The 21,059-nt window shown below is 40.5% G+C and overlaps 1 protein-coding gene across 1 annotated transcript in view; it reads left to right on the top strand.

The window, feature by feature from the left end:
• The first annotated feature begins 972 nt into the window (after positions 1 to 972).
• RhoGEF64C (Rho guanine nucleotide exchange factor at 64C) overlaps positions 973 to 21,059 on the top strand; it is a 383,518-nt gene continuing 363,431 nt past the window's right edge. The window contains exon 1 of the mRNA XM_083143975.1: positions 973 to 1,397. The gene's annotated coding sequence lies outside the window, so the exon portion shown is untranslated. The remainder of the gene's footprint in view (positions 1,398 to 21,059) is intronic.

Raw genomic sequence — 21,059 nt, 5'->3', positions numbered from 1 at the left:
GGATTTAATCATTCTAATAATATCTGGCCTCCTCGATGGCGTAGTGGTAACGTCATCACCTTGTAATGAAGGGGTCCCGGGTTCGAATCATGGCCTGGGCATGGATTAATTTCATCATACCATCACTCATCCCCATCTTCGCAAATTTTCAAAATGGGGCACAAGAAGCGAAGTAAATTAAAGCAAATCGATCAATCAAACTGTAGGTCCAGTCCCGATTAGCCTTTCTGTACATAAAGTGGACTTATTGTTTGATTGATTTGGTGTTTTAAGCCCACTTTATGCACAGTATGGCTAATCGGGACTGGACATACAGCTTAAAGTGGCTGCGACGCCAAGGGTCCCGGGTTCGAATCCCGGTCGGGCTTGGTTGTTTGTGAATGTCCATTCATCAATTTCATCATTTCATCACTCATCCCCATCTTCGCAAATTAGCCAAGAGGCACAAAACGCGAAGTAAAATAAACTAAATCAAATCAAAATCAAATTAATTTACATATTTGAATTAAGCGCAATATTTAATTTAATTATAATTTAAACTTTTTCATTACTATTTGTGAGAGATTGTTCGGAAACACCCTGCCCAATTTTTCTCTAGATACATGCTTGAGTCTGTACTAATAGTGAGTAATGTCTTAAAAAGCTTTCCTGAAATGATGGTGTTTTCAGGCATTTCCCTGCTCGTCATGTGGCAACACTGGCGACCAGCATCGGAAAACGAACCCATGTCTACATCTCCTTCAATATCAACCTGAACCGAATCCGGAAGACGGTGCGAAAAAACATAACGAAAATATCGAGTAAAAGTGTAAACCGCCCGTCTGCTACTCCGTGACCGATATTCGCCTCGGGCCATTCCCGCATTGGCGGTCCCGGCGAGTGACGTATGGTGCGGCTCTCCCATTGGCTCTCCGACGAGCGGTACCCCAGGTGCGCGAGTACGCGACCTGCCCGAGCGTTATCAGTCGGAAACAGTACCGAGAAGTGAATAGGTGATTGTCAACGCGTGTGTTGGAGCGGACTGACATTTACGTACCTTGTTTTTGCATTCCGCAATACAGTGTGCCTTCTTAAATTGTGATAACAGCTTCGAAACCGTCCAAGTTTTGTAGAACGTAGTGTGGTCTTACCATAACAACAGCAGTGCTATAAAATCAGTGTTTTTTTTTGTTGCACTTAAATATTGCAGGATTGTGTGGTAGCTGTGCGTTCAATGACTTGTGCCTTCGAGACGTTCATGTTGATTCTTCCATTGTGATCCACGTGAATACTATTTACACACGGAAGTAATATTTCCGCTATTACCGGAAGTGAAATTGGGTTTGGATTTTGTGTGCCGTGTTTTTTTCGACCAACCGTGGGAACAGGAGTATCGAAACCACATGAATCATGTAAAGGTGAGTACTGTTAATTTTTATTTCACGTCGCGTACTACGCCGTCAATATGGCGCCGTTGGTTTCATACCCCATGCTTCACTACAACACAATACTGGCCGAGGGTGTCCAGTCGATAGACTGTTCCCGGGTTCGAGTCCCGGTATGGTGTCCCTTTGTCAATTTAAACTAACCATTGTCGCGATTAGCCAAAGTGGCAGAAAAGCGACATTAAAGGCACTAGAATACAATGCAATGCATGTTAGGACATGCAAACGTAGACACTGTCTCGCCTGAACGCGGCTCGTCACCGAAGGTCCCATGTTCGATTCCTGGGTTGGGCACTGACTATGTTTCTTCGCGTGTATGGGTAGTTACCTTCCCTTTCATCAAATCATTAATAAAAGGGGAATTTGCCACTAGGCTATAAGACGTTGAAGAATGAATCTAAAGTGTAGTGTTTCATCGAAGTTTAATTAATAATTTTTAATCAGATGTGTGTATATTTTAAAGTTGACAATTGTTAGTGGAAGTGAAGTACTATGATAACGAAACTGTTTATAATAAAAGACAGGCGCCAAAACAAAGCCTAATGGAGGCGTTCCCAAACTTTTTCGTTTCACGGCGCCCTTGGTGTTTCAAGATCTTTCCGCGGCGCCCCAATCAGAAAGTAGGCCTAACACTTGCAATGCTCAGCTAGTGTGGTTAGGTAGCTTGCGTTAAGTTAAAAAATAAACATATTTTAAATACAGAAACATTTTATGTGTGAGTAAGTAAGCGCATATTTAGAACAATCATATCATTTCAGTGAAAATGTTAAACATTTCGCGGTGCACATTTTACAACCCCTCCCTCCCCCGATTAATAATGGTTGCCAGAACACCAATTTTTACAGGCGTCTTGTATTCTACAATCAGTTTTTCTGCCATATAAATACCTTACAGTATATCTTGTTTTAATGTAATGTGTATCAGTGGCGCAACCACAGGGGGGGGGCAAACATTAACGGCTAAGGACACCTGCAGTGGGGGGAGAGAGGAGAATTGCCCCCTTCGGTTTCAAATTTTATGCAAATTAAAATACATTTCGTAAAATTTTCTTGCTCGCTTCCCTAGCAAAGACCACTATTCTCGGTTTCGTCAAGTTCAGATCTTTAGCTATGGGGCAGCGGGAGTCGGCCCTGGATGCCGAGCGATCTAAATGAAAAAAGTTGTATAAGAGAGAATGCCATGGCGTCCAGTGAAATTATTTGTGCCCTATTAAATCAATATTCTTTTCAATTGCAAAAATTGGACCTAAAAGTTATCTTGCTCGCTTCGCTCGCAATGTGATTCTTTTCTGTAATGTAATGTATTTATATAATATGTGCTGTGTCCGTATGTATTGAATAAACTTTCAATACGTGCACGATTAATGTTAGCATGTTGCATATGTATTTTCTTATTTTATGTCGCTCCATGTTCCATATGTGTAAAACATGTTATATGTACAAAAAGAATTATCTTCGGAATGTATTTGTCATTCACTTTCTGCCATTCAAAAATACAGTTTGTGTCCTTGTTTTCCATTTTTAGCTAATGTGAAATTCACGGTGTTGAAAAATATTTCAAATAGTTTGTTCCAAACAAATGCTTTAGCACAGACTTCTACCTCGTCTTTACGTAATTTATGAGGATAATAACGTATATTTGATAATAGTACTATTACTACTACCACCAATAGTAATAATGTAATTATTATTATTATTATTATTGTTGTTACGTTTATTCTGGTACTTGCCCGTCCCAGACAAAAATTCGTGCTTGCGTCACTGATGTGCATTTGAATACACAAAATATATCACTATTGTGTGTTAGTGTATTAAAGGTGGATTTTACACTCCCGTTCAGGCGTTTGTCCTTTAATGGCAAAGGCAAAATATGAAAACCCTAATTAATCCTAATCTTCACAATTTGATGTAAAATTTGAAATAGTGTACGGGGCTGGGAAAGCTAAATTCCGAGTTGGAACCTTAGCAGGCACATACTTTATTATTGTTAGAGTAACAATTCTTTAACATTTTTGCAGTTTGCAATACGGTGTATTTCAAATTCAGTAAACTACCCTATACTAGTAGGCTTGGTCCTTCTCGATAGTGTAGAGACTAGAACTGTCGCTTTGTAATCGATAGGTCCTAGGTTCGTTTCCCGGCGGGAGGAGGCTCGTATTCCACTTTAAACTGTAAGTCCAGTCCCGGTTAGCCTATGTGGTCATAAAGCGAAGTTAGTTCGATAAACATTACCAAGTTACTTTCTTTCTTGCGAGATATACCGGGTGGTCCAAAAGTCCCGGAACGGTCACATATCGTGAGAAATACACATAGTCGGAAAACGAAAAAATCCCTGTTTAATAAGTGAAAGAAAGTTATTCAATGATATCACACTTGATTCCCCACCCCCGCCCCTTGTGCGTGTATTTATTATATTATGAATATTATTAATATATAGTATAATTTATAGGCCATATTAAGTTACGCACGCAGACAAATAAAACTTTCGTTAAGTAGGAACTCCATGGCAAAAGCAAACAATGAAGAATAATGGTATTTTTAAAATTAGCATTGCAATATCAATTTAAATAACTACAGTAAAACCTCATTAATCCGAACTAATGGGGGGGGGGATAAGTTGACCGGTTTAACGAAAGTCCAGATTAACTGAAATAACCTAAAAGAACAGTAGAAAGTGCATTAAAACTCAGTTCATAGCAACAAAACACGTTTATTATGGTGTATTTAAAGGGCATATGCCTAAATACACTATACAGTACAGTAAAATGTAAAGCAATACGACACCACATTTAAAATCTTGCATTCTTTTTTTTTCCATTTTGCCTGTTCGGATTAACGAGGTTTTACTGTACCACTTTCCTTCCTGTAAAAATATCATAATAGAGCAGGATAATTTTCCAAAATTTCGAGAGGGGCCCGAGCCCGCTTAGCCCGTTACTGGCTGTGCCAACGTATACTACAGTAACAGCATGCAAGTCTTGATCCAAGCTTTTACACGTCGCATTAGATTCTCACACTCGTGCGTGTTCGTTTGATCAACGCACTCTTTTCCGAGATAGAGGAGTCGTGAGAAATAGGGTACACAGATCGAGGTCGCGTCACTTTCGTTGTCACTGGGCATGCTATTCCTTTATTTATATTCCACCTCCTGAATGAGGTCGTATGAGTGTGGCGAGACATCGAATGGGAATGTAGTATCGATTCTGAAGTTCCGGGGGCATTGCCATTTTTCGTTGTCTCGATACAGTGTTGCGTGCATTTGAGCAAAAGAGCTATGGATGGACGATATCGGAAATTTGATATCTCTATATATCGTCGCAGACGATACGATATTTTTTCGTATCGTTATATGGCGATATATATCGCCAAATATCATGACGATATATCGCTGACACGATATATATCGCCAAATATCGTCTCGATATATCGCTGACACGATATAGGCTATATCGATAAATATTGTGACGATATATCAGCAACATGATATATATCGCCAAATATCGTGACGATATATAGCTGACACGATAGATATTGCCAAATATCATGACGATATATCGCTGACACCGTATATATCTCCAAATATTAGTGTTGCCCACGAGACGAGACTTTGGCCTGTCTCGTCTCGTGGAAATGCTGTGAAATGCTGTCTCGTCTCGAAAATATTCGTTTGTCTCGGGACACATGATCAATCTCGTCTCGAATTTTTAAAAGCCTGTCCCGTCTCGTCCCGTGGGCAACACTACCAAATATCGTGACGATATATAACTGACACGATAGATATCACTAAAGTATTATGACGATATATCGCTGACACGGTATATATATATCCAAATATTGTGACGATATATCACTGACACGATAGATATCACTAAAGTATTGTGACGATATATCACCTACACGATATATATTGCCAAGTATCGTGACATTATATCGCCAAATATCGTGACATTATATCACCAAATATCTTGACGATATATCGCTGACAGGATATATATCGCCAAATATCATGACGATATATCGCTGACATGGTATACTCCAAATATCGTGGCGATATATCACTGACACGATAGATATCGCTAAAATATCGGGACGATATATCGCCAAGTATCGTGACATTATATCGTCTAATATCGTGACTATATATCGCTGACACGATATATATCACTAAAGTATCGTGACGGTATATCACTGACACGAAATTTATCGTGTCGATATATCGTCTAGTTGATATCGCCTGGAGGATATTTTTTCAATATCGCGATGTATCATCTGGACGATATATTGCTCAACACTACTGCATACTGCATTAACAGACCACGCAGGTTCTACACCCCCCCACTTGCCTCTGGTGAAATATGAGCGGTGATATGTTTCATTTCTTGTGCTTTTTACGTTCCAAAGTAAGATAAATGTTATTTTATTTTGTAATTTGTTTTTTAGCGTAGCTTATCTTCCAGTTTTGGCTAATCGCGACGATGAGGATGAATGCTGATATGAAATTGTACGCCCCGCGCTGGCTGGGACCCCTAGCGTCGTAGCGCGCTGTGCTAACCACTTCGCCACAGAGTTCTGCTTCTGATGATTGAAAATGAAGCACGGCTATTCCATGGTCACGGGTGGGAAGCACATACTACATTTTTGACATTAAATCAACCAATCTACTAACATATAACCCTTTTCTTACAGTTTCTGTGCAATGAATTATGAAACTAAATACTTGAAACTACCTACAATACTTTCCCTGACTTGTGAACAATTTTGTGTCACGGTCGGGGCAGATAAAACACTTCCTCTTTACTTAATAAGAAATTTATTTTAATTTCTGTGAATTATCAAATGATGAAAAATATATTATTTAAGACAAGGAGAGAAGATAATTGAAGCTTTCCAACGAATAACGCCGTATTGCACTTTTGGGAATGTGCTGAGTTACCAGTGAAATCATGCTGCTTCTACAGGCTACAAACTGGCCAGTCATAAGGTCGGATGATGCCCAAAGATTGATACTGTGTTTGCATAAATGTTGCTTCTACTGTAGTCCAGTAACATACAACAGGTTATATCCGTTGTTCTCGCATTCACTGAAATGTGCCATACAGCTTTATTCGGTGGAATGCTTCAATTGACGTTTTAATATTCTAGTGAGTTGAAAGGGGGGGGGGCATATAACAGTTAAAGGGTAAGTTAATTGTTTTTTTGGTTGTCATGGGTGGTACACGATACAGAAGTAAATAAAAGGTTAAAATAAACAAACGATTTGTAAAATACATTCTGCTATTAACTAAATTACGTACAACATTTGAATTTCTATCCAAATGACATTTTTAGATTCTCACTCACAATATAGGATAATGTTACATACGGCATTGCATTTAATTTTTAAAATAGATATTCATGGAGACTTTGCTATGGATTGCCCCAACATATTATTAGCCAAACCGATCTCCGTGGCAAAGTGGTTCCCACAGCGCGCTACGACGCAAATCCCGGCCTGGATTTTTTACGAAAAGTTGAAGAAACGCGATGTTAAATACAAATGAAATGAAATTTTAATGGCGATGTCCATAAAATCAAGCAACTCCCACTAAACTGAATCGCCTCCCGACTACCTTAGGTGCCATTTTATTTCCATGGGAAATAAAACTTAGTTTTCATGAGACCAGCGCAGCACAACGTTGATTGAAGAAGAATTTGTAAACTTTACTGCGTGATATTCCCGAGACGAGGCAGCCTGTAGACCACGCTAAGGTTTGGGAGGAAAAATCGATAACTGGTTTGAGAACACAGGAAGTTCGTTGCAGAGGGTGATTCATCGCTTTATCAAGGGACTGAGAAGCACTTGAAGAAAAGCCTAACAGCTGTACATGCTCCGATGACACGTAAACAGCGATACACTATACGTATTGTTACGTTGGCAATTTACGCAGTATGCTTTTTGTATTTATTAATACATTGTATTCGGGTGTGTTAGAACTGAAGCTATCCTTACACCTTCTCTTATCATAACACAGAACGTAAGTTCCTGATGTTTTTTTTTTATCCTGGCCTTACTACAGGTGTCTTAGGACCAGGTTTTCCAACAAGGATTGTGTAAACTTTCATATTCTCTCCTCATACTGTACATATCACGTGGCCTGTTCATTGAAGTGTTCTTGATTCAATTGTTGTAATAATTAGTTGAGCCTGCTCGGTGACCAAACATGTTCAGCGGTAACTTTTGATCTCGCCACCGAAGTTTGCAGCTAGTGGGAAAAGTAGCTTGCAAGCAGCTAAAGAAAATTAATTCCTAAGGAACTATATTGATCCCACCTTCCCCCCCCCCCCCAATCGCCCATATTACAGCATGGTGCCAAGGAGTAAGTTTTTTAAACATATATTTTGGAAAAATATATGGATGTTGAATTTAATCACGTCCCACACAAACTTTGATGGCACGGTCCACAGCATTAACCCCCGTCCCCTGCCACATGGGGTCTTAAGGTGGCAGAGTGATTAGCACAGCGCGCTACGACGCCAGGGGTTGCGTGTTCGAATCCCGGCCTAAATGTTTGTCTCTCTTCATCAATGTCATAATATCATCATTCATCCTCATCTTCATGAGGACCTCCCGGATAGCCTAGTGCTAACGTCGTCGCCTTGTAATCAAGAGGTCCCGGGTTCGATACCCGGTGTAGATACAGTGTTTAAGATCCAACTTTAAACTGTAGGTCCAGTCCCGATTAGCCTTTCTGTGCATAAAGTGGACTTAGGACAACAATTTAATCATCTTCATGCCAAAAAGTGGTATAAGAGCGAAGTAAGAAAACAAATTAAGCAAACCAATCAATTAGATGAGTGTAAGTGTACATTTTGGCCATGATTCTGCTCAGTGAAAAAAATTAGACGGACGTTAGGTAGTTGTTGGGTACGTCTTGATAAATCGTTGGTGCAACAGCAGTAGGTTTGGAAACTACGCGTACATGGCCGCACAAAACCTGTCTTGGCAGGGGCCTCAGTTATCGCACAAAACTCAAACACCTATTTGGTCAAGCCCCGCCCTTTGTCTTCTGACGTCAGACAAAAATTGCTGTGTTTATGCTAAAAGAACTGAAACGAGCCTAACCTAACAACAAAGGCATTTGACCCTGATGTGAGACCACATAGGGCGGGGCTTGACCAAAAAAATGGTGATTGCGTTTCGTGCGATCAGTTTAGGAGGTGCGAAAAGTTCCACGCAGGATGCCATCTTCAGTTTGCGGAACTCGTGAAATCGCAGTCGCTTCTAAATTTGTATTCCCGTCGCTCAAAATGTCGCAGTTAAATTACCCACGTTTCCTGTTTGGCCGCTTCGTTTGGGGATTTCTTTTCGTGTTGAGTAACTGGTCATCGGCTGGAGAAAGCGACCTTTGATCAACGGCGGTTTTGCACATCTCCCGCCTCTGGGTCTCTAGTGCGGCCAATTGCACTTCCGGTCCCGATACAGTCCCGTACATCCTGGTAAACTCTTTGTTGACGATCAGAAATTCATGTTTTATTTGCAGTCTGATGACCATGGGAGCAGCCTGAGGGTTGGGGTGGGGTTATTATGGCTAAAGACTCGCTTCAAAGACCGAAAGGAAAGTGTTTACTTGTTTGAGTGCGTTTTGAAGTCCTCTTTCTGTACAGAAAAGCTAATCGGGACTAGAGATATGGTTTAAAGTGGGTTCCGAACCAGTATGTGCCTCTGCTGGGTATCGAACTCTCGACCCCTTGATTACAAGGCAACGATGTTATTACTACGCCATTGGGGAGGCATGAGTGTTTAAAAAGACCCCGTAAACAGTTTTTATTACATGTCTGTGCAGTAGCGGCGATTGGGTGCCAAAATAGGGGAGCAGAAAAGTTTACTTTCTCTTGATAGACAAGGCATAGTGCGCCCCTTAATCCACTGTGTTTGTGTATGTTCAGTTGTTTAATTGTTTGGAATTAAATACTTACGATCCTACTGTGCTTATGGAGACGCGGTGGCGTAGTGACTAGGGTGTCCACTGCCACAAGAGAGACCCTGCTTCGATTCCTCTGATGGCGTCTCACCCAGACTAAAATAAATGGGTGCCCGGGGGAAGGGCGACCGGAGAGTGGTGCTGACCGGTAGCCGGACAATTGCGATGAACACAGAAGTGAAAGGGCGAGTGGACAATTGCGATGACATTTCAAATCTTCTATCAAATTGAAGGGTGACTTAACACCCCGTACAATACCTCTTACAGCCGGCCCCCGTGGCGGAGTGGTTAACACATCGCGCTACGATGTCAGGGGTTCGAATCCTGGCTTGGGCATGGTGAGTGTCCATTCATCAATTTCATCATATCATCACTCATCCCCATCTTCGCAAATTAGTCAAAAGTGGCACAAGAAGCGAAGTAAAATAAAGTAAATCAATCAATCAAGAGAATTATGTGAAATATTGATATTTTCGAATAGAACACTGATTCCTCTCACACTTTCTCCAGGCTTGAGACTGACAAGGTAGCCTACTTGCATTGCAACCACTTTTAGGTTAGACTAGGTGCACCTGCGGTTAGTCATGCTGATCGTCTCAATTCTCCTACCACCGTCAAAATGATCGCAATTGTCCGCCACCGCAATTGTTCTAGATTCGCGCTGATCACATTTCCTTTAAAAAAAAAACAAATGGCCGAGCTCTAGAATGTGTGGAGCCATACCTCCATATCCCTCCTCCCCCTTCGTGGCACGGTGAAATGTGCACAGGGGAGGACCAATGATTTGTAATGCGAAGATAAACGAGAGACCCCTGGTTCGAATCCCGGCCTGGGTATGGGTATTCTTTGTCAGCTTCCCTTCATCAGTTTCATATCATCACTCATCCTTATCATCACGATTAGCCAAAAGTGTCAGAAAAGCGATGCTATACCACGAGAATGGAGATATAAATACAAATAAATGAAAAATATTCGAACCTTAGAACAAATTCTCTTCCTCATAGACGCGATTAGCGAAAAGTAGCAGAAAAGCGACGCTAAATAACAAAATTACGAGATAAGGATAGTTTTCCCAATTGAAAAAAATTGTCAGAGTACGTGTGATGTTTAACTTGACCTTTTATAGGTTGTTAAAGGATTCACGCCTCTTTCACACTTTCTTTCGTATCGTAGTAATTTGCCTTATAAAACGACTTTCACTGACGGAAAAAAAAACAGCCAACACCAAAAACTCACACAGAATGAGCAAATTTATTACGGTCTCACATTCAGCAATAAAATCCAGTATTGCATTGAGCCTGCGGGATTACGAAGGGAAAAAAATCCTTGCGTGCTGTCAATGCTTAACCACTCGGCGGATTTTTTTTCTTCTGGTAGCCGTAAAAGCTAGCCAACTGAAACAGCCTTTCCGATGACGTGAGGAAAGCATTGAAAGTATGAAATCCCCCACAGTTCTTGCCAAGCCTAAGAATAAGCAGGAAGCATACGTAGAGTGAGATTACTTTCGTAACATCTCTGGTTATTTTGCATTTGCAGCTTGGTAGCGAGTCTCAATGGCCCAGTCAGCAAGCAAGCTGCTGGCGTCATCTCAACCCAGCACCTATCGCTGACCCTCTATGCTGTTGGCTCGCTAATTAGGTAGAATGAAATCATTTCCGTAACATCTCTGGCTTACGTGACGTTGCATGTAAGGATATTAACGTCATTTTTTTATATATAAAATTGAATAATCATTGAGTAATAAAATAGGATATATAAGGTGTATTTGACGCAAATTAAAGTTTCTAATTATTATTTTATGCACATTATTATATCCTTCCTTCCTTGTAACTTCCACGGAAATAAATAACAGGGAATGCTAAGTACAGTGACTCAAAAAAGTATTCAACTCACCACAGGCTTAACACGGAAACATCTACAACAAGCAGAAAAGGAACGAAGATGGAAGTACATGTGCATCAAGTACCCATCTGTTATTCTTTCTTGTAATGCTATGAAATTGTAATGAAATTCGAACCTATGGGCATCAGATTGGCACATGATTGTGTGGTGATAGAAGAACTGTGAACTAGATGACGAAAATCTCACAGTTACAACAAAATACGGTGAGGGATGGGTAATGGTGTGGGGCTGTACGAGTGCCAATGGTGTTGGGGATTCGTGTTTCATTAATGGTACAATGGACCACACACGTTACATCGACATTTTGAAGGTGCACCTATCCAACTCGGTGAACATTATGGGGCTTACTGGTGACTACACCATCACCCAGGATAATGATCCGAAACATTCAGCCCTCAACACCAAGCTCTGGTTATTGTACAACCCCAAGCTGGATGCAAACAGCTCCCCAATCGCAAGACATTAAACCTATCGAGAATGCTTGCATATTTTCGAAGAAATAATCCAGAAACCCCACATTATCAACAAAAATTGCCTCAAGCGCGTTTTGTTGGACGAATGGAGGCAGATTACCCAACAAACAAGAGATACCTTGGTGAAATCAGTCCCACAACGGTTGCAGGAAATCATCAAGAGTTAAGGGGGACCAAGCAGGTATTAAGGATGTCACACACACCTAATATTTTATGCCGCAAGTATACAGTTGAATACTTTTTTGATCTCCAATTATGCATCTTGTCTTTTGCTTTCCTGTGCTCCTTCTGTCAACTACTAAAGCTGTTTCTTTTCTGGGTAGTTTGTACCTCAATAGTATGCACTAAACTTCTGTGCACATGAACTTCCATCTTTCTTCCATTTCTGCTTGTTGTAGATGTTTCCGTGTGAAGCCTGTGGTGAGTTGAATACTTTTTTGAGTCACTGTAAGTATATACCCTTTCACATGTCCTTGAGGTGTACGCATATGCATTTGTTCCAGTGTATGTTTTGTGCCTGGATATTAAAATCTGCAATATCTAGAACTGGAGCCTACAAAAATCTTACAAATCTAAATTCAATAAACTACTAAAGATAATGAAGAAAGCAGTATTTGCTACACACTAAAAGTTAAAAACACTTCATATTTAAGGTTTCAACCGTATATCAGGTTCGTCTACCTATGTTTTTAAAAAGAAAATTAGTTTTTAGTCTGAAGAAACTAAGCACTAAACAAATTTTAAAAACTAAAGATTTTTAGTTTATTTGTTAGTCTCAAGAAGGCTAAGACTAAGAGCTAAACTGAAAATTTAAAAGATTTCTAAATTTAGTTTTTAGTCTGAAGAAGACCCTGATATAGGTTGAAATGTTACATATAAAGTATTTTTAGTGCATAATATATACGGCCTTGGTCAGCGGCTTTAGTGTTTTTGTAACATGGAAACAAGACTTAATAGTGTTTACAATAATTTATTTATTGATTGAGTTAATGTTTTAAGTCCACTTTATGCACAGTAAGGCTAATCGGGACTGGAGCTACAGTTTAAAGTGGGATCCGAACCACTATGTGCCTCCACCAGGAATCGAACCCGGGACCCCTTGATTACAAGGCGATGACGAGTGTTGTCAATATACTAGCCAGTTTCAAGTAAGATAGGCATGGCAGGACGAAAGTCGAACAAAGCTGAAAAAAGTTTATTCCTAAAAAAAGAAATGCAGCGAAAAATATAATAATGGTCTGAGAAAGAAAAATCAAGGTTTTCCAGCATCCATAATTAGCACAGCTAGATGCAGCTTGTGACATTCGAGGAAATGCATTTCTTTCTGCACGGCCGGTTGCTATCCTTGAGGCCGTACGTGATTCTTTTTAATTGGTTCATGCTCTCAGGCTACTAGCATATCAATTCTGAATTCAGATTTTTTATTATTATAATCAACTTGTATAACTTCACTTTCCACAACATGTGATATTAATTAAATGCTTGAATTTTGCAGAATTCATGCAATTTCTGCCTGCCTTACGTAACGTTAGGTGCTTTTCTATTTTAGGGATGGCAACCCGAGTCACAACCATAGGCGTCGATTCCTCTCGTCCCTTTAGAAATTGGGATCGTTCATTACAAGTTCTAACTAAACAGAAAACTTGTTATTTTTATTGTTAATACAGTAAATCCTCGTTAATCCGAACCCCGATAAGCCGGACTTCGCTTAATCCGGACAGGCCCAAAAAAAAGCAGAATGCAAGGTTTTAAATGTGGCTAGAAGTCAACAGGAGAACTTCCCAAAGAAAAGGCAGTCAACCATTGATTAAATTCTGTTTCCCCACAGACTTTGTGTATAGTGTACTTAGACCTATGCCCTTTAAATACACCATAATAAACGTGTTTTGTTGCTATAAACTGAGTTTTAATGCACTTTCTACAGTTCTTAGGTTATTTCAGTTAATCCTGACTTTCGTTAAACCGGTCAACTTATCCCCCCATTAGTCCGGATTAACGAGGTTTTACTGTATATAAAACGTTCAGTTAGTTATTATTCGAACGTAAGAACCAAAGTAAAGCTGTGCAAGATCGAGAAATTAACATAAAATACAAGAGCGAGGATATATTTTCATATTCTACCATTTGAACCAAAGATTAGAGTTTTCAAGATTTCAAAAATTAGTGTGTTACGTGAGAAAAATTTCCCCTTAGGTTTTAACGGTTGTACTTGACCGACGTATGTAACGGTTAATAATAAAATACGATATCTATGCATTTAAGTACACTAACTGTGTGAAAAATGTAAAAATATAATGAAAATTGTTGTGTTGGATGTTCACTCATTTGGTGGGTCGAGTAGAAAAATCTCTCCAAAAATACAACAAAAATATGATTGGCTGATTGGTTGACTTTTCTTTTCTGCCACCTTTGGTAATGCGAAGATGAGGAAGAGTGGTGATATCGTAATATTCCACAAATAATGAAAATATATTAAATAAAAATTCCAGACACTAGCTATCATTTTCCAGACAGGAACTCGACAATAAGGAATGCAGTGTCAGATATTACCTAAGCTTTACTGGGTCACCAGTATATATACAGCAAAATTACGTGACTATACATCGCCAAATATCGTGACGATATATCGCTGACACGAGATATATCGCCAAATATCGTGACGATATATCCCTGACACGATATATATCGCCAAATATCATTACGAAATATCGTGACGATATATTGCTGACACGATATATATCGCCAAATATCATGACGATATATCGCTTACAAGATATATATCGCTAAAATATCGTAACGATATATCGCTGACACAATATATAAAGCAAAATATCGTGACGATATATCGCTGACACGATATATTTCGCTAAAATATCGTGACGATATATCGCTGACACGATATATATAGCCAGATATCGTGACGATATATCGCTGACACGATATATACAGCAAAATATCGTGACGATATATCGCCGACACGAGATATATCGCCAAATATCGTGACGATATATCGCTGACACGATATATATCGCTGACACGATATATATCGCCAGATATCATGACGATATATCGCGCACAAGATATATATAGCTAAAATATCGTGACGATATATCACCTACACGATAAGCTTTACTGGGTCACCAATGGGGGTGAAATTGATGGACACTCACAAACAACAACCATGCCCAGGCTCGAACACGGGACCTCTGGCTTCGTAGAGCTCTGTGCTAACCACTCCGCAACAATAACTATGTTGTTGATAATGAAAATAAATTTGGACTAAAATTTGTTTTTTTATTAATTTATATAATTATTTCTACTAAAGTTTTATCAGTGGACTGACCCCGCCCCTACGAAATATTGTTCTCGTTTCAATTTTTTAAATGATTGTTTCAGACACGCAGACAGTTGCACTAGTTTCAACCACCTAAAAGAGAAACGGTGGACCACTTTCCAAATATTATGCATCGTTTAAATACATCTAGTCTTACTCTGTGGTCTGTATATTGCCCATTGTACATATTTCGGAGCTTTTTACACAACTTTCTTCGGCTACAGCAAGGATATCGTTATTGGAAGAAATAGTTTTACCTCAAGGCACCTGTCCATTATATCGAGAGAAAAAAGTCAGTTAGAGAACAAATTTAGCAAGAGCAAGCGCCGTACAATGGAATTTGCAGTCGCTGGAACAAACCAGGTTAGTGTTTGGAAAGGACTGAAGGAGAATGAAACTGAATAGAGAATTATCTTCCTCGGAAAGATATTATCTTTTTGAAACCGCTGCGAATCTTGGACTTTCTATTGACACGTTTTCACTTGCGTACCCCCATTGTCTTCGGTAAACGTTTGCTTTCGGAATGGCCTCGCCACAAACTTGCGACGCGTGCTTCCACCGATGGTTATTTTTGGTTCTCGACCATCATTTGGGTGGTTGTCCAGCTCCGTAACTGCTGGCAGTGGTTTCAAAATGGCAGAGGATTGGCCATCTTGAACGAGAGATTGGTTCACACGTATGTGGAGTAGTTTGTGGTATTCAAAATTAACATGAGGCATTGTGGATTTCAGAAGTTTTTGCTGTCTGGGTTAACAACCACTCTTTATATAGTATATTTACCGATGTTTTAGTAGGGCAAAGTAATGCTAAAATCTTGGGAATGGGCGAAATATCTCGGTCTTGAGAGACAGAGGTGTTCACAATCCGGAGGGCAACCTCCATACCATACCTCACCCTCATACTCCGGGAGTATACTTTCTGGTGATATATATAGCTAAAAGAAGCAAAGAACCTCACCCTCATACTCCGGGAGTATACTTTCTGGTGATATATATAGCTAAAAGAAGCAAAGAAAATGTTTATTGGTGGACGTTGCCTAGAAACGCTTCCAGCTCTTAATCAGCTATAGGTTCAGTTGTTGAACTTGGAACAACCATACTCTTGTCATGAACCATAGGCACCATAGGCACCATGGCTAATGGCCATCATTGATTGATTTGGTTTATTTTACTTAGCTTTTTTGCCACTTTTGGCTAATCGCGAAGATATGAAAGTTATGAAAGCACACTCACAAAGAACACCCATGCCCAGGCCGGGATTCGAACCCGGGACCCCTGGCGTCGTAACGTGCTGTACTAACCATTCCGCCACGGAGACGGGCAGGCTAATGGACAGATAGGGTACGGAATCATACGTTTATTTTCCCCGGAATACCCAGAGGTGTTGTTCACCATCCGGAGGACGCTCCTCATGATAACAGACCTCAGCCACCCCCCCCCCCCCAGTAGACTTGTGAGGTTGAGGGAGGATGAGGACTTGGGGGAGTCGTGAGGGTGAGGTCCTGTTACGACACTCGATTCTGTCCGTATCTGTCTGTCTCAGCCTGTTTCCAAAAGGTTAATCAGGACTGGACCTGCAGTTCTAAGTGTGATCCGAACCACTACGTGCCTCCGCAGGGTATCGAAACAGGGATCTCTTGATTACTAGGCGATGACGTTATCACAATACCATCGGAAAGGCAATAACATAAACTATATCGATATCGTATCGTCCTCGATATTTTTACGAGCCTCCCAGATGTGTGGTAGTGCTAACGTAGCCACCTTGTAATTAAAGGGTCCCAGGTTGGATACCCGGTGGAGGGACAGTGGTTCGGATCCCACTTTCAACTGTAGGTCCAGGCCAGATTAGACTTTCTGCGTATTTTTTACATCAACTCTATATCGAAATTTTGCACAGCCCTTATCGTAATTGCATTTTTTTTCTTTTGTTCGTAAGAGAATCGAGAATATTAGAGATGCAGTTTCCGATTGATTCCTGCCCCACATTTAAAGAGCCGTGAAAGGGAATGGGAACCACGACATTGGTTGTGTTGGGGGCGGGGGAAAGTAGGGGAGGTCAGAAAATGACAGGACTGAATTTCATCAACGTGACTCCCCTCCCACTTAAGTCTTTTCGTGCCTCCCCAATCGGAAAATCTAATAATTACGACGGGAGAAAGCCTGATCGGAACCGATACACGATAATGCTAAATTCATTTGCTGTTTTTTTCCACTTCGATTTCGACCGATTGCAGGAAAGTGATGACACTCGTGCGTTTCTCAACCTTATTGACCCTCACTTCCGGAACCGCACTTAGGAATTTTACGCATGCACGTCAATCAAGTAGTTATATCCTGTTCAGTGGGTGTTATTTTTTACACGCTTTCCTTTGCTATGCAGTTAATACTTTTTCCTCTTACTAGTGAAACCATATAGTTATTAACGATGTGCCTTATTTATATGTGGGACATGGAAAGTGTAACCACGCCTATGGATCCACAAATGTCCTGTATTAGTCCTCCGGTTTTAATAGCCCTGGATCCTGGCGAGAGAGTTCATGGTTGTCGTATGACGAAGTACGTATTTCAGAATTCCCATATGGAGAGAGGTATCTGAGGATTCCCATAAGGCGAAGTGGCTCAGGGGCCTCCACATGGAAAGCTAGTCCAGGGCCTCGCATGGCGAGATGTCTGAGGATTCCCATAAGGAGAATTGGCTCAGGGATCTCCACATGGAAAGATAGTCCAGGGCCTCGTATGGCGAGATGTCTGAAGATTCCCATAAGGCGAAGTGGCTCAGGGATCTCCACATGGAAAGCTAATCCAGGGTCTCGTATGGCGAGATGTCTGAGGATTCCCATAAGGCGAAGTGGCTCAGGGATCTCCACATAGAAAGATAGTCCAGGGTCTCGTATGGCGAGAATTTTTTTTAAAATTTGAATTCTATTACTCCATATAAACCATATACACTGGTATTTGGAGGGTTCAGTACAGTTCATATAAAACATATAATTTCAAAATTTCTATAATTTACAATCTAGATATTCACTAACGCTATAATATTCCTTATTAACTAATAGTTTTTTTAATTTGTTTTTGAAACTTGTCATACTTTCTGCTTTTATATCATTTGGTAAATGATTGAATAGTTTAATTGCTATCTGTTCGGGTCCTTCTTGCACTAATGTTAGCCTGGTGAAGTATGGCTTTAGAAGCTGTTTATTTCGGGTGTTATGTGAATGTTCCATTGAACTTGGTAGCGCAATATTTCTGAGGATTTCCATGAGGCGAAGCGGCTCAGGGATCCCCACATGGAAAGATGGTCCAGGCTCTCGAATGGCGAAATATCTACGGATTCCCATACAGCAAAGTATATCAGCATGCCTGCATGGTGAAGTTTCTCATCCACGTATCGCGAAGTAGCAAAGGATCTTCGCATGGCGAAGTCACCTTTGACCACTGTATGGCGAAGTAGCTAAGAACATCCATATTGTGAAGTACCTCCGTGATATGTTGCATATATGCCCACTGTGTTCCTTTCATATTTATTCATGTAGACAGGAGTAACAATGTCTTGGTTGGCTGAAGGTGTCTGTATGAGGAATATCCAATTGGTGCCCCGTTTGAGGAATATCCAATTGGTGCCCCTGAGAGTTAATAGAGCTTCTAGAGGCTACAAGTATGAGGAATATCCAATTGGTGCCCTTGAGAGTTAATAGAGCTTCTAGAGGTTACAAGTATGAGGAATATCCAGTTGGTGTCCCTGAGAGTTAGAGCTTCTAGAGGCTACAAGTATGAGGAATATCCAATTGGTGCCCCTGAGAGTTAATAGAGCTTCTAGAGGCTACAAGTTTGAGGAATATCCAATTGGTGCCCCTGAGAGTTAATAGAGCTTCTAGAGGCTACAAGTTTGAGGAATATCCAATTGGTGCCCTTGAGAGTTAATAGAGCTTCTAGAGGCTACAAGTTTGAGGAATATCCAATTGGTGCCCTTGAGAGTTAATAGAGCTTCTAGAGGCTACAAGTTTGAGGAATATCCAATTGGTGCCCTTGAGAGTTAATAGAGCTTCTAGAGGCTACAAGTTTGAGGAATATCCAATTTGTGCCCCTGAGAGTTAATAGAGCTTCTAGAGGCTACAAGTATGAGGAATATCCAATTGGTGCCCCTGAGAGTTAATAGAGCTTCTAGAGGCTACAAGTATGAGGAATATCCAATTGGTGCCCTTGAGAGTTAATAGAGCTTCTAGAGGCTACAAGTGAGTATTGGAAGCCGCTGAAAAACAAGCTTCAGTGGTAAGTATGATAAAGTTAGACTCACGCTATCGCCTCCGATAACCGTGAGTTTGAGTCCCAGTTAGGACATGTACATTCTTGCATTCATTTAATCTCCTTGTCTTCGTTCATTGCATCCTATAGAGGTTAGCAAAGAGTGCTAAGACGCCAGGGGTTCCGGATTCATATCCTTCATCAATTTCATCACATCATCATCTTCGCGATTAGTAAAATGTGGCAGAAAAGCGAAGTAAATTCAATCGCTGTGTCTGTGTTTCCTTACGGACTCAACCTTGGTGTGCATCTTGTATTTGTTCTATCAATCATCTCCACCAGTTCATAATACCGACGTAGAAGTGATGGAATCAAAGAAACGTGGGCTGATGTTGACAGTGTGCCAGTTTGCCGAATCGAAGGGTCACATGTTAGTCACCAGTTTCCAAAGCTGTTTCACAACATGAGGGCGTACCTGCCAAAGCTAGAAGGGCGAAACAGCTGATGACGTAATTGCTCAGTAGAATCATTTGGCTGGGCCTGCCAGGGTATATGTGTCGTTTTGATTATGTCCACCACGCCAACCATTCCTCTGAACTAGGGATGGCCATTTTCGAGAAAAATGTTTTTCGATTTTAGAAGGTGAAATTTTTCTTTTTTCGAAAAAAGATTGTTTCTCGAAATTTCTTTAATTTTTTCGAAAAAAATAATCGTTATTCGATTTTTTTTTTGTTTTTTTTAGAAAAATTCGTTTCAGTTTTTCGTTTTCAGTCTTTTTTTAAAGAATTTTTTTCATTTCTGTGCATTTTCTTCCTTCTTTTGTTTTCGATTCTTTAATCACCGAATAAAAAATCGTACTTCCTTTTTCGTTTTCGAAAAAGTGATTTTTCGGTTTTGAATTTTTCGAGAAAGAGTGACCCTACCTTGAATAAACGTCCATATTCATTATAATGAACTACTTTGCTAAAAAGATTCGTGCTTCCATCCTTTTCACGTTGTTCACGCTGAAACATGTAGTTTGTTATTTTGTACAAGGGCTTGTTTCAGCCATGCGTTTTAATAAAGCAGTTACTGTTTGTCGTTTGACCTGCTGGTGAAGGCTCAATTAACACGCGCGTGCTTTCTCGGAAGGCATTAAGGTGTGACTGCGGGAAAGAGTCTCTCAATTGGTGCTTGGTAGAAGGCGCCGAGGAGTGGACAACGCTGGTGTAATGCTTCAACAAGCTTCATGAAGTTTTATGTGAAGAGTTCAACGGCTGATAAGACCAGTATTCTCTGGCCGCCATCTTTGTGTACAAGGCAAGGGTCTGCGTGGCGACATGAAGCTAACTCTCCAAGCAACGTGACTTGTGAGAAACCTTATTGGCTAATTCTGATGTCAACTGTTTGCACGAATTCCGCGTATGATGAAACGAATCCATTTGAATTAGTTGTTATAGTAAAGTTGTGGGGGATTGTTTCACGAATTATATGTCTAAGGTACTGCCTCGGTTCAGAACTAACCAATAGTAAACAATTACTTCTTTGTTTTGTTATATTTACTTCGTTCTTGCTATTGGCAAGGAGTAGGTTTCAATCCTAGAGAAGATTTGAACGTTTGCTTACCTCGTCATCGGGTTCCTGCGTATCCAAATAGTTAGTGCTCTCGCCTATGGTGCGAGCGGTCCCGGGTTCGATTCTAGGCGGAGGCAGCTAAAATTTCGGCGTCGTAAGGACAAA

Source organism: Lepisma saccharinum, chromosome 22 (genome assembly GCF_977018435.1).
Source record: "Lepisma saccharinum chromosome 22, izLepSacc3.1, whole genome shotgun sequence".
NCBI lineage: Eukaryota > Metazoa > Arthropoda > Insecta > Zygentoma > Lepismatidae > Lepisma > Lepisma saccharinum.
Note: the sequence above shows the minus strand (reverse complement) of the source record. Positions and strands in the feature narration are given on the sequence as shown.